Source organism: Molothrus aeneus, chromosome 4, assembly GCF_037042795.1.
Source record: "Molothrus aeneus isolate 106 chromosome 4, BPBGC_Maene_1.0, whole genome shotgun sequence".
NCBI classification, from domain to species: domain Eukaryota; kingdom Metazoa; phylum Chordata; class Aves; order Passeriformes; family Icteridae; genus Molothrus; species Molothrus aeneus.
The window spans coordinates 15,856,222-15,871,546 of NC_089649.1; the positions used below are offsets into that span (position 1 = coordinate 15,856,222).

General features: G+C 41.1%; 1 protein-coding gene across 2 annotated transcripts in view; it reads left to right on the forward strand.

Annotated features, from left to right (window-relative positions):
- ZNF827 (zinc finger protein 827) overlaps positions 1–15,325 on the forward strand; it is a 112,090-nt gene that overhangs the window by 21,816 nt on the left and 74,949 nt on the right. The window lies entirely within an intron of this gene.

Genomic DNA, 15,325 nt, shown 5'->3' on the forward strand with positions numbered 1-15,325 from the left:
TGCCCATAAGACCTAAATATGCTTCATCATAATTGTTTATATTGTCTTCCTGCACAGTGCTGTGCCACACTGAGATAACAAAGCAAGCTCTAAATAAGCTGCCTTGTGTACAGGAGGCTGTTATCACAGCAGTGTGCCCAGGTTAATTCAGCTCTACTACTTGTGGGTATATTCCAGTTGGCTCAGATATCACCACATAGCACTGTGTTATTTAGTATGGACACACTCTCAGGAGAATCAAAGTTGTTGTCTTTGAAGGCTTTTACTGGCCTTCATAAAAGTTCTTGGTAAAGCCCACAGAGTTCTCAGCCAAGAAATGCACTTTAGAAAAGTAAAATCAAATTCCACTACCACTGTCACACCTGTTTGCTCAGCAGAAAAAGCTGGGACTGGATTGGACATGAACATGAATCTTCCTCTTCACTTCTAGCTATTCCCCTTGATTGAAATTTTAGGTGGATTTTACACAGAATGTCAAAGCACGTTGCTCTCATTTCTGCTGTGCCTGTGTCCTAAGTAGCCATAGTAGTGGCTTCTTGTCCTTGGAGCTTGGCACAGAATCCTAACTTTCTTTAAAATAAGATAAGGTTTGAGGAATGTCCACTTCTAATTGAGTGCTTGATTATGTGACCTCTGAGTTAAGGTTGAAGGCTGAGGTGTAGTGCATAAAACCATGTGTCTGGGAGTGGGCAGTGCCTGTTCCACGTGGTCTGCTGCTGTGTGCTCTCCTACCACTATGAGTAGCTTTCTAATCCTCTCCTCTTTGGCTTTGCTTGTTAACCCCAAGCAATCCTCTCAGGGACAGAGAAAGCAGCTGTCTTTGGTAGCAAACACAGCACGACAAAACAAACACTTCCTGAAACTTCTCTTAGATACCTTACCATAATGTCATCCTTGGGGGAGGAATTAGAAACTCAGGGAATATAATTTGCCATGTTTTAATCTGACTTTGGGAGAGAGGAAAAGATGAAATTATAGGCAACTAGATTCCTGTGACAGGCACAAGAGGGAATAATTTCAGTATATGAAATCTAAACTTTTTGTTTCTGAACCAGTTGGAAGGTTAATGAGAACAAAACACCTTGGGTGAGTAATGGGGCAGAGTAAAATGGTAAATGAGGAGCCCATTATTTACCAGAAATCGAGCAGGAGAAGTTGCTTATAGCAAAAATGAACAGAAACTAGTTAAAACAAAAAGGGATTTTTGTTAAAGCAGGTGCTGTGATTGTTGCCACCTGCTGTGGTTGAATATTGCCATCCACACAGTTTGTGAGCTCCTCCCTTTGCTTTGTGACCCCTTGATGGGGGTTGTGAGCGAGGTAGGGATAATTACAGGCACTGTAGCACCTTGATCTGAGGCTTCCCATGTTCTGTTTATTGCCACCTGCATATTAAGATGACTGGGATTTCTAGTTGGCTTTGTTGTTTCTTTTACTTTGTTGATCCCTGGAACATCTTTAATAAATATGTTCTAAAGCAACAATTTCATGTATTTTAAAAGTCCTTTTCCAAGAGTTAATGTTTTGAGTGCTTAATGTGGCCTTTTCTGTTTCTGTATGTTAGTAAAAGTGAAAGAAAGTTCCCAGTGTTTGTTGTTGCTACCTTTCTGACTTCCGTATTTAGAATAATTTGACTTCAGTGAATTCCCTTAACATTAGTTTTTAAATTGTACTAAATGTCTATTATCAGGAACAGGCCATCTTTGCAGCCTTCTTCTGATCTTCCATGTAGTGCTAGGGTGATGCAAATGCTATGGAAGTTGCATTGGTCCCCAGATGGGGATTCTTATTGCATGGGGATGTTTCTAGGAGAGGAATAATCCTATTATTTCATACATCTTCATATCACTGCATCTTGGAATAGGCTGTGCATCAGAGATGGGAAGGGTTAGAAATGAAACCACAGCTGGAATGCATTCTGATCTACTTACTGCTTGTTAAGAGCCATTTCCAGCTGCTGCTGCTAAGCTGATCTCCAGGCTGAGGCTGGGTTAGAAAACAGAAGGGACAATCTGAGCTCCTGCTGCATTCCTCCTTTGCCACATACCCACGTATGTCACAGGACAGAACCTGGCCCTGCCTGGAAATCAGGCAGAAGTGTTGGCATTATTGAATATGTAGTGGTAACTGTTCTTCTGAATTTAGTGGAATGAGCTGCTTTTGCCAGGATACCACAGGGATTGCTGGGAAATTGAGATGTCTTATTCATGCTCAGAGAAGGAAATAATGAGCTAGCCAAAAAAGTCAAATAGGCATAGTTAGGATGTACAGCAGCACATCATCTTATCAAGATAGGCAAACACAACCAGTTCTTTGACAGTTTTTCAAATTCCAGTATGTCCTTTCTGTGAAGAGCAGCCAGCCAGACACCTGCAGCAATACAGAGACAGAGAGAGTGTGTTCTTCTGCCTTCCCCAGAAGCTACCTGGGTTAACCTTGTGCCTGGGAGATGAAAACCTCCCTTCATAAGCAAGATTTTTTTCTCTTGCTATTTTTTCTGGTGCTGTAAGCTATAACTGTGTTCCTTAAACAGCTTTGGGTCCGAGAGTTCTAGATTGCAATGCCAGAGCTGTTGGGGTATGTGATCATTGTGGGGATGTTTGGAGCCTCAGCAGGATAGTATACAGACATCAGATCTCTCTTTTTGTCTGCTTGCTTGGTTGGGGTTTTTTAACTTGTGGCTCAACAGGAAGTTTTCTTTAGAGAATCTTCACACCTATGGGCAGAGCTTCACACATGGCTTTTTTCAGCTTTAATCCTTGTATAGCAATAGTGCACTCATGAGATTTTTTTCTTTTTCTCTTTCTTCAAAAACACTTGTGGTGTAATCACTGCTTTTATTGCTGATAATTCTTCTCTTTTTCACCCTTTGCCAGTCAGTATTTATGATAAGCTTTCTATGCCATCTGAAGTAGATTGGTCAGAAAAAGGTAGGAAAGTAGAGAAAGAAATAGCCATTTTTCATCTTGGCAATAGCAGTACTTTATCAGTGTCGCACCCTGAGTGCTATTGGTGGTTTCAGAAGTTAATAGAAAGAGAAGTTATTTGGAACTGGTTCAAGAGAAGATACAACATGCCTTTAAGCATTGGAGAGGAGAAGTAAAGGTTGCCATTTGTATCATCCCTGACATTTTTGGCCTGCCTTAGGAAATTAGCAACAGTAGTTGTGGAGAAGGCAGATCAGAAGTACCATGTTCTTCTGTAGGTCTTCTGATTACTCTTTCAGACAAATATCTCCTGAATTTCTATTTCCTGTGGTAGCAGTAAGACATCAGAAAGTGCTCTTGAAGATTACCTTGTGCATGAGAGACAAGGAAATTCTGTTTCCTCCACCTTTGTTGGTTGTGTAAAGTGCATAGGAGTACAAGCCAGGGAGTTAACCTGCTGACCTAGGCACATATGGCCAAACAAAAATAATTTCAGCCTAAATGACAGCCTGTTTTCTAGTTAGGTCCTGTAGGAAAGATACACTTAGTAGTTTCTTGGGCAAGCTGAGCTAAGCCATTGAGGTTGTGCATCTGTAGAGTAGCTATCCCTCAGAAGAGCAGAGGTCAGTGGGGAAAAAGTTGGAAAACGTGCTTCTTTAAATGACTAGATATCTTCTGGATGCTGCTGTGTGTTTTGCAGCACTGCTGAAAATTTCTAACAGAGTTTTCCTCGAGTATCACAGCTGTGCTAGGCTACATCAGTCTGTTGCTGTACAAACCCTGGTCACAGTTTGTCACCTCTCAATTTCCAAACTTGACTATGCCTTTGAAGAGATACAGCAAACCAGTTCTATTGCACAGTCTGTTGTGTTGAATAACTTCTGTGTGTAGAGGAAGAAGGATGATACATATAATTATTCTTTTGGTTTCAGCATCTGTGCATTAGCTATTTTCTGTTCTGGGAATCTCTTGCTATTGCCAGTGAGAGAGGAGGTATGAAAGGGAAATTTTACCTGAAATCATGTACATCTACCTTGCCATAAGTTTAACATTCAATTTTTAGCCCAAATTAGCTCACTGGCAAGGACCGTGGCCTGTAGATTTTCAACACTCTTCTGCCACCTGGGAGAATGGGACTGTTCTTTAGATTCCCACTAGGGGCACTGAAGCAGCTCTGCCTTGAAGATGAAATCAATAATTGCAGTGTTTCAGTAGTGTTTGTTTGCCTTTACCTTCCTCTGTACGTTCAAGAGTTCTCCCTGTTTTATACACATGAGGGGAGTGCATGGCCTGGGGAGGAAGGTGATTTAGACCTTATAGGAGGAGTTGAGGGATTGGGAACCTCCTGCCCTCTGTTTGTGCTCAGCCAGGCAAGGAGTAGTGATGGAGAGACAGCAGCTGCTCTTGCTGTGGTGTTCAGGTGGGCTGAGGCAGCTCTGAGGGTCCTACACAGAGCCAGAGTTAATGTGGAAACAGCAGCCTCAAATAATGACAGCAAGGGAGCTTCATTTTCTGGAGCTCTCACTTTGGTATTTAGAAACCTTTTTTAAACAAGCCTGTTGTAATCTTGTTTATAGTAATTAAGGGTTTGCTAGTAATTTAAATAGTTGGTTTTGGCAATGTGCGGGTCATCTTCTTATAGGTATTGCTAATGTCAGGTTGAAAACATTTACACAAGAATAAAAGCCAAGGAAGCAGGTAATTGACTGATTTATCAACCTTAGCAGACAATTTTTTCTGATACATGGTGATGGCTATGGTAAATTTACTCTGGATTGCTTAAGGGCATGATCCTATATGGTGTGTACAACACACGAGGGCAACTCCTTGGAATGAATGGGTGAAGGAGCAGGTAATCAGCCAGCCTGGTTTTGGTGCCTCAATTAGCCTTTTGGTCAATGGCTTGTCTCCTAGGAAAGTTGGGAATTGCTATGCACAGCTCAGAACATAGGTGATTTACAGGTTTTTGGTTTTTTTTTGTGGAGATTTTAGATCAATTTTAGTCTTTCAGGTAACTTGAGAACTTTTGTAAACCTATGGCCATTCCCAGGCCATGATGCCAAGTTGCAGTTGTGATCAGGGAATTATTTATTTTCATTGCAAATTGTCTGTATGCAACAAAGTGATATGTTTGAACACTTTTTTTGACTTCTTTTGCCAGCTGCATTGATGCTTGCAACTTCTCCTCTGCTTCCTTTCTACCTGTAAGGGTGACAAAAATCATGTTGCTGTGGTGACCCTGTCAGTTTTAGATGACAGGCCACACTAAAATGGGTCACAGCTATTGATGGTTAATCAGCAGTGCAATAATCTGTAGCACAAATGGATCACTTTGTTCTTGGCTGCTGTAAATTGCCAGGGAATATTTGAGAATTCCCGTGCCTCCTTTTTTTACTGTTGGGGTTGTGAGTGCTGAAGTTTGCAGTGCATTTCAGGCAATGAAGATGCATTTTGTCACAGTAAAGAGTTGAGACAGCTGTCACTGCACCCAGGTCTGGGGAGGTGGCAGGTCAGGGGCAGGCCTTAATGAAGATGAATTGTTGGCTGATGAGTAAGAGCACTCAGTAAGAGCAGGCAGTTTACAGATGTAGCTCAAGATCAGAGAACACAGGTATGCAAAATACAGCAGACCACCAATTTTCTTTGTTACCAGCTTAAATGAAGATTAGAAAGCAAAGCTTTCCTGTGGTTTTTTTGGGGAGGTTGGTTTGGTTTTGTTTTTTGGCACCTAGAGGATACAAAATGTGACCTAAGAAACTGTAGAATTCATAATTACTTCAGCTTTGATGTGGAGGCTCCTGTGACCCAGGACTGAACTACCAGAAAGCACGTAGCCATTTGGAAATGAGTAACTGAGCCTTTGCTTTGCAGCTAGACTATGTTTAAGATAAGGTAGTTTTGTGTTTCTGCTTAGAATTTCCTAATAGAGACACCAGTTCTGTGTTTCACAAGCAACTTAAAGAAGGTTTCATTAATGACCTGCCAAAGGATATAAAATCTTATTCATGGAGTTACATGCTGTTGAAGGATGACTTTAAAATATTATGGATTACTATATTGAATATTTGGCATTCATGTGATTCTCCCACAATAATTTGACCTAGAGTGGAAACTAAAATTCCTCCTTTAGGGACTTTTCTCGTTGTAGCCAGCTTTTGCAAATTGTTTGAGGTTTCATTTTCATTGAAGGCCCATGTTATGAAATTTTGGAATATTTCCCCTCCTTTATGAGGTAGGCTGACATGACAGGTCTTGTCTCTGCATGCTAAAGATAAGAGAAGTCTTGAGAATAATCTTTAGCTCTTCTTATTTTGGAGGTGCCAGCATCCCTATTATCATATGGTAGTTGATATTTTCTCACTGCAGCAGTCTATTGAGTTAGACATCTCTCTAGAGCAAAACAAATGAGCAATCAAAGTGAATTTTGGCAAAATAGAAACAATTTTAAGGAGATTTAAAGCTTCTTTATAACTAACAAAAGGTAGAATTTTTAATTGCTGTGCTGAACTTTATGTGTAGGTGGCAAGTGTTCACTGATGTCAAGAATACGCTGCCATTCCAGGTGCAGGGAATCTCTCTGCATAGACTTGCACATGAACCATTTATACCACCACAGATTGTTAATACTGCTTCCCATTTCCAGCTGAGCTGTGGGAATAACAGTGGAACTCCTGTTCATACAGTTTTTTCTCTACTTTATAATAATATATCAGAGTGAAAAACTGATATCATAGCTGGTTTTAAAAGACACAGGGAAGCCTGAAATTCTGATAAGGAACTTTAATCTGGCTCAGAAGTTGCTGCCTAAAAATTGCTTGGTTTTATAGGAAATGGTTTATCATCTTCTCTGTTTACATCAGGAAGAAGAGGTGTATTCCTTGGGTATGTTAATGTACTGACTCCGGATTTTAGGTTGGCCATATTCCTGTAGTGTCTAAGTCAGTCTGACCAGTATCTTGTGCTCTATGAAATGTGTGCCCAGCCTCAACTACAGGTTATTACAGGATGCTTGTAAGGGCCTGTGGAAGAAACTTTCAGTAAGTCTGGTTGTGGTATTTTGCTCAGCTTCCATAAAACTGTTGCAAGCACATTGGTAACATAAAATAGGTTTTGCAAGGAACATGATTTTCTATTGTTTTACTGACACTTCATGTGTTTTATGAACCTGTCTTGAGGCTACTAGGCAGCCTTTGCAGCATAAGCTGACCTCAGAAATATTTGTTTCTTCTGAAAACCTCCATCATAAAAACCAACTGTCTTTGTATACCTTCTCTCCAGTTATTCTGTGTGTTGATCACAGAATCACAGAATGGGTCAAGTTGGAGGGGACCACGGTGGGTCATCTGTTCCAAGCTCCCTGCCCAAGCAGGGTCATCCCAGAGCACAGGATGGCACTGGATTGTGTCCAGATGGTTCTTGAGTATCTCCAGCAGGGGAGACTCCACAGCCTCTCTGGGCTATCAGTTCCAGTGTGTGGTCACTGCACAGTACAGAAGTTCTTCCTCATATTCAGGTGGAACTTCCTGGGCATCAGTTTCTGCTGTTGCCTCTTGTCCTATTGCCCAGCACCACTGAGCAGAGCCTGGTGCATCCTCTTGACCTCCCCTCCTTTGGATACTTTTATACACTGATGGTCCCTTCTCAGTTGTCTCTACTCAAGGCTGAATGGGCCCGAGTTTCTTAGCCAATGCCTGTAAGAAGGATGCTCCAGTCCCTTAAATGTCTTTGTAGCTGGGCCAGAGCCCCATGTCTGTCTTGTACTAGGGAGTCCAGAACTGGACACAACCTTCCAGATTTGCCTCACCAGGGCTGAGTAGAGAAGTCAGGACCACCTCCCTGGTGATCAAGCTGGGCCAAGTCAGCTGATGGCAGCTTTTTGTGCAGGCTGTTTTTTTGTAGTGCACCTCTTGAGAGATGGTCTTCAAAAACATTCCCCTTCTCTAAGGCTGTGTCTATTTTGTTCTGTTTTGCATGCACGCCTCAAGTTCTTCAGCTCACTGAGCCTGAAATACTGGCAAAATCCAGCTAGGATCAACTAATTCTAAATTATAGTAAGCAAATATCATACATATATAATAAGCAAATATCAATCATCATGCATTATTATACATGTGTGCTATTTATATGTAACGTGTAATGTACATATTGTACAACATATAATATGTTGTTATTGATTACTTTATAAGACATACTGCTCTGCCCTCCTACTTTCATGGTTGCTGGTTACTGTGCCTGACTGTTAAGATATTATTTCTGGGTCTTTAGAACTCTTCTTCTCTCAGAAAGATGCTGCCTACCAGTTTTAGCGAAGAGGGTTTTTTAATTAGGATCAGAGTTTATGGGCCAAGCCAGATACAGATGTCCCAGATTAGGCTTCTGGAGAAGTCTACAAGATACTGACTGCTGTGGCCATCCTGACTGCACAGGTCAGCTCTTCCCTGAGAGGCGTGGTATGTTGTGGAGGTTTGGGATGGGACAGAGAATCCTCAGCTGGTTTTCCACTGACAAGTCATGATGTACTTTGTACCCCACAAGACTAGAGGAGATAGGTGCCTCAGATTGTTGATTCCACCTGTTTTCTCATTCCTGTCTCCTTTCATCAATTTTTTTTTGTTGATTTCTTGACAGAATGAGTGGTTTTCTGCCAAATTGGTGAGTTGAAATTGGCTCATGAAGCAGTCAAAGAACAGAGCAAGTCTAAGGGAGGGCACAGGACCACCACTTCTGTTGGCCTTGAGCTTTTATCACCTCACTGCACTGTAAGGTGATGCCTGTTTCTCTGTAGCTTTAAACATCCACGTCCCAGTGGAAGTAACCCTCCTCAAACATTAATCCCACAGCTACTCACTATAACCTCCTGCCTAGAACAGAAGAATAGCTAATCTTTCTTGGAGGCAAGATGTCAAACAGCCATCATTCTAGGAGTTCTCTTTTGAACTTGCTTTTGGGGGAGATCGGACTTGTCTTTGTAAGGTCCTCTCTTGTGGTCTGTCAACCATCCCATAGAACTTTCAACACGTAGTGACAGCTCTTTTCAGGAGAAAATCCATGTGTTTCTCTTCTCTTCAATGGATGCTAGCTAGTAAAAGGTGGATCTTTTTGGCAGTTGGTGAACCACACTTGGCACAATTATTCTGGGGCTTGTGGCTGAAAAGAGAAGGCTGCTGCCTCTGTTTCCCATCTACCACAGCTTCTCTCTCCTCTGAGGGACAGGAAATAAAGGCAGTTTTATGTTGTCTGTGACAAGTTTTTTCAGTAATTTTTCCTGATTCCCTTTTTCCTTGGGAGAGTCCATCACACCTGGATTCTGCCTTTGAGAGAAAACTGAGATATTGTACATCCATTTTGATAATCTATGGCTGTCTAGCAGTTGGCAAACCTGAATGTGCTCAATATTACAATATTTCGGCACATTCAGTTGTTTGTGTGTATAGGCAAAGCATCTTGAAGAGTTCTAGTTCCTGCAAAATAACTAACATTCTCTAATCTTTTTTGGCTCCAAGTCCTTTGTCAGAAAAGCAGTACTAGAGAAATTGTTAGGTGAATATTCTGGGGTTTCCTTGTATGTTGATTTTTTTCAAAGTCACTTTAAGTCAGGGATAAAAGTAGGGAATGTATGCCCTGTCTTTAAAAGCTGTGCCTTCCTTTTCCCCTTTCCTCCTTCCCTCCAGTTAGGAAAATCATTATCTTGGAAGATGTGGAGATGAAATAGAGAGTCCTACCTAGGGCTTCTTTCCCTGTCTAATTGTGTGAGTATTTTCACATAACCTAAACACAGGGGAGAAGGACAGAACAGAAGAGCTGTGGCTTTTTGGCAGATCCTTCTTGCAGCTGTGCTGCTCTCTTTAGGTCAGCCTGCAGTAGAGAAATTTGGTTCAAGCACCGGCAACACTACTAAACCATTTTGTGACGAGGTCAAGAGTTGAATAATCATCCCGTTGATAAGGAGAGAGCCAGAAATTCCATTCAAAGAGGAGGTGACTTCCTGTGCTGCTTACCTATTATAGGTCACAGAAATCATGAAGGGGAAAATGGGGGACCTAGGCCACTCCAGCACATGACTATTTATGCAACTGTGACTTTTAAGTCTTATTTGCTGCTGTAGATATATTAAAAGGAGTTAAGGCAGGCCTTTGTGTTTTTATTAAAATCATGATTTTCTAGCAAGCATCCCTATGGGAAAATCAACATGGCTGCTGCTCTGGATATACAGCCTCATCAGATGTGGCTGTAATTGCTTTTTAGAGGTGGAAACTGTGGGGTGTGGGTGCACAGTGAGCCCCACTTCTTGGAGGTAGTTTTACAGCACACACATCTGCATGGTTTGGTGAGTGTGGGAACCCATAAAAGTTGTTCAGCCCAAAGATATTACATTCACCCTTTTTAAATTTTTTAAATTTAATTTGAAATACTTAAAAATCAGCCTGAATGCCGATGGAGTGGTTTGTAGGCAGGCAGCTAGACTGAGTAATTTATGTAGGATACCACAGAATAGACTTTCCAGATATGACTGTCATTTTTAGGTTTGTGCCTTCTGATTTCTGTAGTACCTGACTGTGAAATAAGCAAGGGCTTATGTGAAGCTGACACTCAGAGAAAATGGAAATTAGAAAGTGATGTAATGTTAGCAAGTGGTCTCTTGCAATTATTCTTTACCCTTGCTAAAGTGATGCACTTACACAGTTTACCTAGTTCGCTTAAAGGTATCCATTGTATTTGATCTTTAGCTCCTTCAATCTTTTCTCCTCCATATTATCTGTCTGCAGAGGTAAGATGGGGACAAGAAGAGCCTGTACTCATCTTGAATTAACAGCCACCACGTGATGGGCAAACATGTCTTGTTTGGATATGATGGTGATGACAAGTCATGATGGAACCTGGGTTACAGCAGGAGAGGGTATCCTGAACTGGACTGCCAGGACAGCAAATTCTGGCCTGTGGCCTGATTCCCTAGTCCTCCTTTGAGGGTTCTAAGAAAAAAATCAGGAAGGACTAGAATGAGAGAGCCCATCCTGGAGGCCAGATATGAGCATTCCAGTTCACTACTTGTCCATGACTGGTTAAATCCTTTACAGTTATCTTTGCCTTCTAAGTTGTCAGCTGTCTCTCCTCTTCGCTCATTCCACTTTTCTTGCTGTCACTGGTAAAAGTCACCCAAGGCTAAATCCTGGCTTGCTCAGGTATTGTCTCTGCCTTATTTTTGATGCATCTGCCTATTTACTTGGTCTTAAACTGATTGCTCAACCGAGCCAGTCAGTGTTTCCACAGCACTCCTCTTGGGTGGCTTCCTGCTTCATTTAAGTTTAATGCATTCTTTTAAATTCTTTAGGTATCTTTGCAGAGCTCCTCAGTTCCCTGGTGTAAAGCTATCACTTAATCCCAGCTCTTTCAGTAGGCCTACAGGGTTCAGTGTAAAATAATCTAAAGGATAGTTTATGGTAGGTGCTAGAGATGAAATGATAGAGTTGTTGGGACAGCAAATTAGGAAGATGATCTGGGTGTCAAATGGACAGCAAATGTAATTGTAACTTTATTAGATTGATGCAAACTTGAATGATCATATCTGAAATCCTTATGCAAATCAGGGTAATTGATATCAAGATAATAAAGATGAGGTTTGGCTCTCCTATATCTTTAAATCTTGGTTCTGTAGGTTCCCAGTTCTTCCTTTAAATGCAAGTGCTGAAAAATGGGCAATTTTGATTAATTTATCTCATGAGCAATTTTCCTGTATGCATTTATTTGAAATTATTTTACTTCTACCTACTTTTGCATTTGCTTTTATTTTCATTCTGTAATCCCATCATTACAATTTCCGTATGTTTCCTATCACTGCAGCATATGGATTTCTATATTGAAGTTCTGTAATTTACTAATTTCAGTGAATGATTAAAGTAGAATTTTGTCCTGCTTAGCATGAAAAATCATTCTCTGGGGTGAGTTCCTTAGCTGTAGCCTCTTCTCAGATAATTTCTAGTGTTTCAAATGGTGTTTTTTCCATGGTGTTATTTCCATCGCTGCCCATTTCTGTTGCTCAGTAACACAACTTTGAGACTCTTCCCTTTCCTGGAGATCCAACTGACTACATTGATATTTCTCCCCTCCAAGTCCTACAAAGCAAAGCTGTGGATCATCTCACACTTGCCACTTTCTGGAATGGCATGTGTACATTGCAGTGGGTACAGTTAAAGTTTCCAGCATTTGAACTGAGTGACTCAGTGTATAAATCAACAAACATGTTTGTCTTTTTCAGTTTTCAGATATAAGTAGTTTGAGCAAGTTAATATTTACATTTCTATTGGTACCAGGGTCAGATTCTAATCAGCACTCTAAATAAAAGGGCAGATGGTCACAAAGTGAAATAACACACTTTGGGATCAATAAGATTTGTCTGTCAAACTGATCTCTTGAAGAGGAAAATGAACTTCTCTGTATTTGAAAGCAAGCAGATGAGTTGGCGAGCAAGGGAAACTGGCACTTCTTCAAACAGTGCTTTCTGCACACATTTGTGGCTTTGCCAGAGATGGATACATGGGCTAAGCAGTGGCAGCAGTCACCCAGCAGTACTTTGGTGCCTTTTGTCATTGCTGACAAGAGTGGAAAATATTTTTTGAGGCTCCTGGGTGGTGTGCAATGTGATAGTCCTGAAACATGCAGTCTGTCTGTAATTCCCAACTGGCCTCTGCCAGTGGCAAAGGGCTTGGGAAGCAGTTTCAGAATTGCTCTGGAAATCAGGAAGAAGCAGTAATGACAGGTCTTGACTCTTGAATCATGATGAGAACAGCTCCATAACTGTGTTGTGAGAGAAAGGAAAAACACGTCATGCAGATTTCTGCCACGGATGTGAAATACAGCTGAAATTTCTTGACAGACATGTGGAGGTTGGGTCCTGCTTCAGAAAAACCTGATCTGGGTGACCCATGAACCCCCTGGGTTCTGAGGGAAGCTTTTATATAATTTGAAATCATAAAGAAGTCATTGGGTTGATTTCTCCTGGAGTGCTCAAGCTTGTTCAAACTCACAGGCTCACAAGTTAATGTGAATTAAAATTCTGCCCTGAAGGCCTTGAAAGGCAACTTTGCTTAGCAATGAAATTGCCAGGCTTCACTGTTCTGCTCCTAAACCAATTCACTGGTGTTTAAAGGGAGGCTTGACTGAGCTCATGATAAGACACTGATGCTGGCTTTTTCAGCATTAACCTTACAGCCTTCAAATACAGTGAGCTTGATGCTGCAGCAACTGGGAATTACTGAGAAGAGGAAAATTAGAACAGTGTCAGCAGTTAGAGGTCTGATTTCTGGCTACAGAAAGAAACTGCACTGGTGGAAAAAAAAAAGTGTCCTGCTGGCTTTTGGGATAGTGAGACTGGAGAGAAAATTTGCCCTTTATTATAGAAACTGCATGGAACTTTGAGAGGCCTTGAGTGGTCACAGGTAGATTAGCAACAGGAGAGGGAGCTCTCAGTGTGTTACCTAAAGAGGAGGGAAATCCTGAGCTTGGGAGCAAGCCTTTAAATGAAGAATCCTGCTCTCCTGCTGCTCTCTGTCAATAACATGGTGGTGGCTGCCCTTTTGTGTAGGCAAGACCAATGGGGAATGTGCATGTCTGGAAAAAGAAATTGAGGTACACGACAAGGAACAGAGAAGTTTGGGGGTTTAGTAAGCTGTAGATTTCTCTAAAACAAAAGCCCACTTCTTCTTAGATTCATTTACACTTAAATGTGTCTCAGACTGTAATGTTTGAGTGGCTTTCTGGGTGAAGGGAAATGCAATTCTCCTTTGCTATGAATGGATGGGATGTACAGAGCCAGAGAGAGTGGGGTGAGGAGGGGTGAGGAGAGATTGTTTCACCAGACAGATGAGTGGTAGGGAGCAGGCTGGCTCTGGCTCCAGAGCTGTGTAGTGGGGTGAGCTCCAGGCTGTGTCCCAGAGGATGTGCCCTGCACTTGGTGTATGAGTTCAGACAAAGTGCCAGTAAGATGCTTTTTTGGCTTCCAAACTTGTTTGCATCTGGGATGAGTGAATGGATCTCTCATGTGAGTGCACCCAGCTGTACAGACATGCTCAAGTTACTTTTTTAATGTTCATGGGGTGAAGAGGGAATACATTCAGTTCTCCTTCAACCTACATAAGTGCTGGTTCAACTGATTAGCATCTCTCTCCTTTATTTGAATGTGCATGGTACTTGGCCTTTATGTGCGTTATTGCTGAGCCTGTGTTGTTAACTTTGACAATACCAAAGTAATTCTAGCTAAGAGCTTGGATGTTTGTTTGGCTTTTGCTTGTTTTGAAAAGGGAATATGCTAACCCTCTTCTGCTTGAAGTACAAACCTAAGGTAACTGAGTTTATTGCCAGCTTCTCAAATATTGGTGACATTTTTCCAAAGGGTTTTGAATAAAACAAACTTTTTGTGAGAGACTGTGCCTCATATCCTATATAACATAAAAAAACTCCAAAGACTTTGCTTTCAGAGTGTGCATTTGTGTCTCTATACTCATGATACATTTGTCTGAGGTTTTCCTCCTTAAATTCTTTGGATCAAAGCAATAATAGAAATCTAAGTTTTATTCATTAACTTCTCTCCAAGTTTTGTAATTTGCTGGAATTAAATTGGGAATCTGGGAATAATACATGATCATAGACACAATGCATATCATGCAGGCTTATTTCCAGAATGTCAGTGGAGGGTTATATTAAAGACTTTTGTCTTGCTGTAGTGTGATTACAAAGATGCTTGTGCAGCTTGGGACATTTTGTCTAAAAGCAAGAAATGTGGGATATATCTGGCAAGAGGAGATAATATGAATTTAATTCTAGCATTGCTGTTGTTCTTTACTGTGTTCTGATTGGGCAGGAAGATCTGCCAAAAAAAAAAAAGTCTCGGTCACATCTGTATGACTTTGAATACCTGTCAGGAAGAGGAGCAATCCAGGGTCACAGTGCTTTAAACACTGCCAGGTCTCAGGAGAGACTCAGGTGTTTTGCAGTTACCAGAAAGGAGAAAATGTAACTTAACTGCAGTGGAACCAACACTTTTCCTTTTTTTTTCCCTTTTCAGCTAAACTAAGTTCAGTTTAGGATGATCTTTAAAACTTTATTAAACAGTGACAAATAAATAAGAGTAGCTAGAGTCTGTATATGACAACACTGTGTGTATGATACTTCTTTCCCAAGTAGTTGGAGAGATGAGAGGTTTAGTCTGCATTTGTGTATTAGTCATTGCAGCTATTCAGGAATGAATTGTGAATTATTAGTACTAATTTATTTTATTTTATTTTAGATAGGGGTCACTGCAGGATTGGTCTGAGATTCGAGTAGCTACACACCTGATCTGCCTTTGAAGGCACACCTGTGCTGACTGTACAAATACAGAAGTGTCCAGTAATTTCTGATCTATTG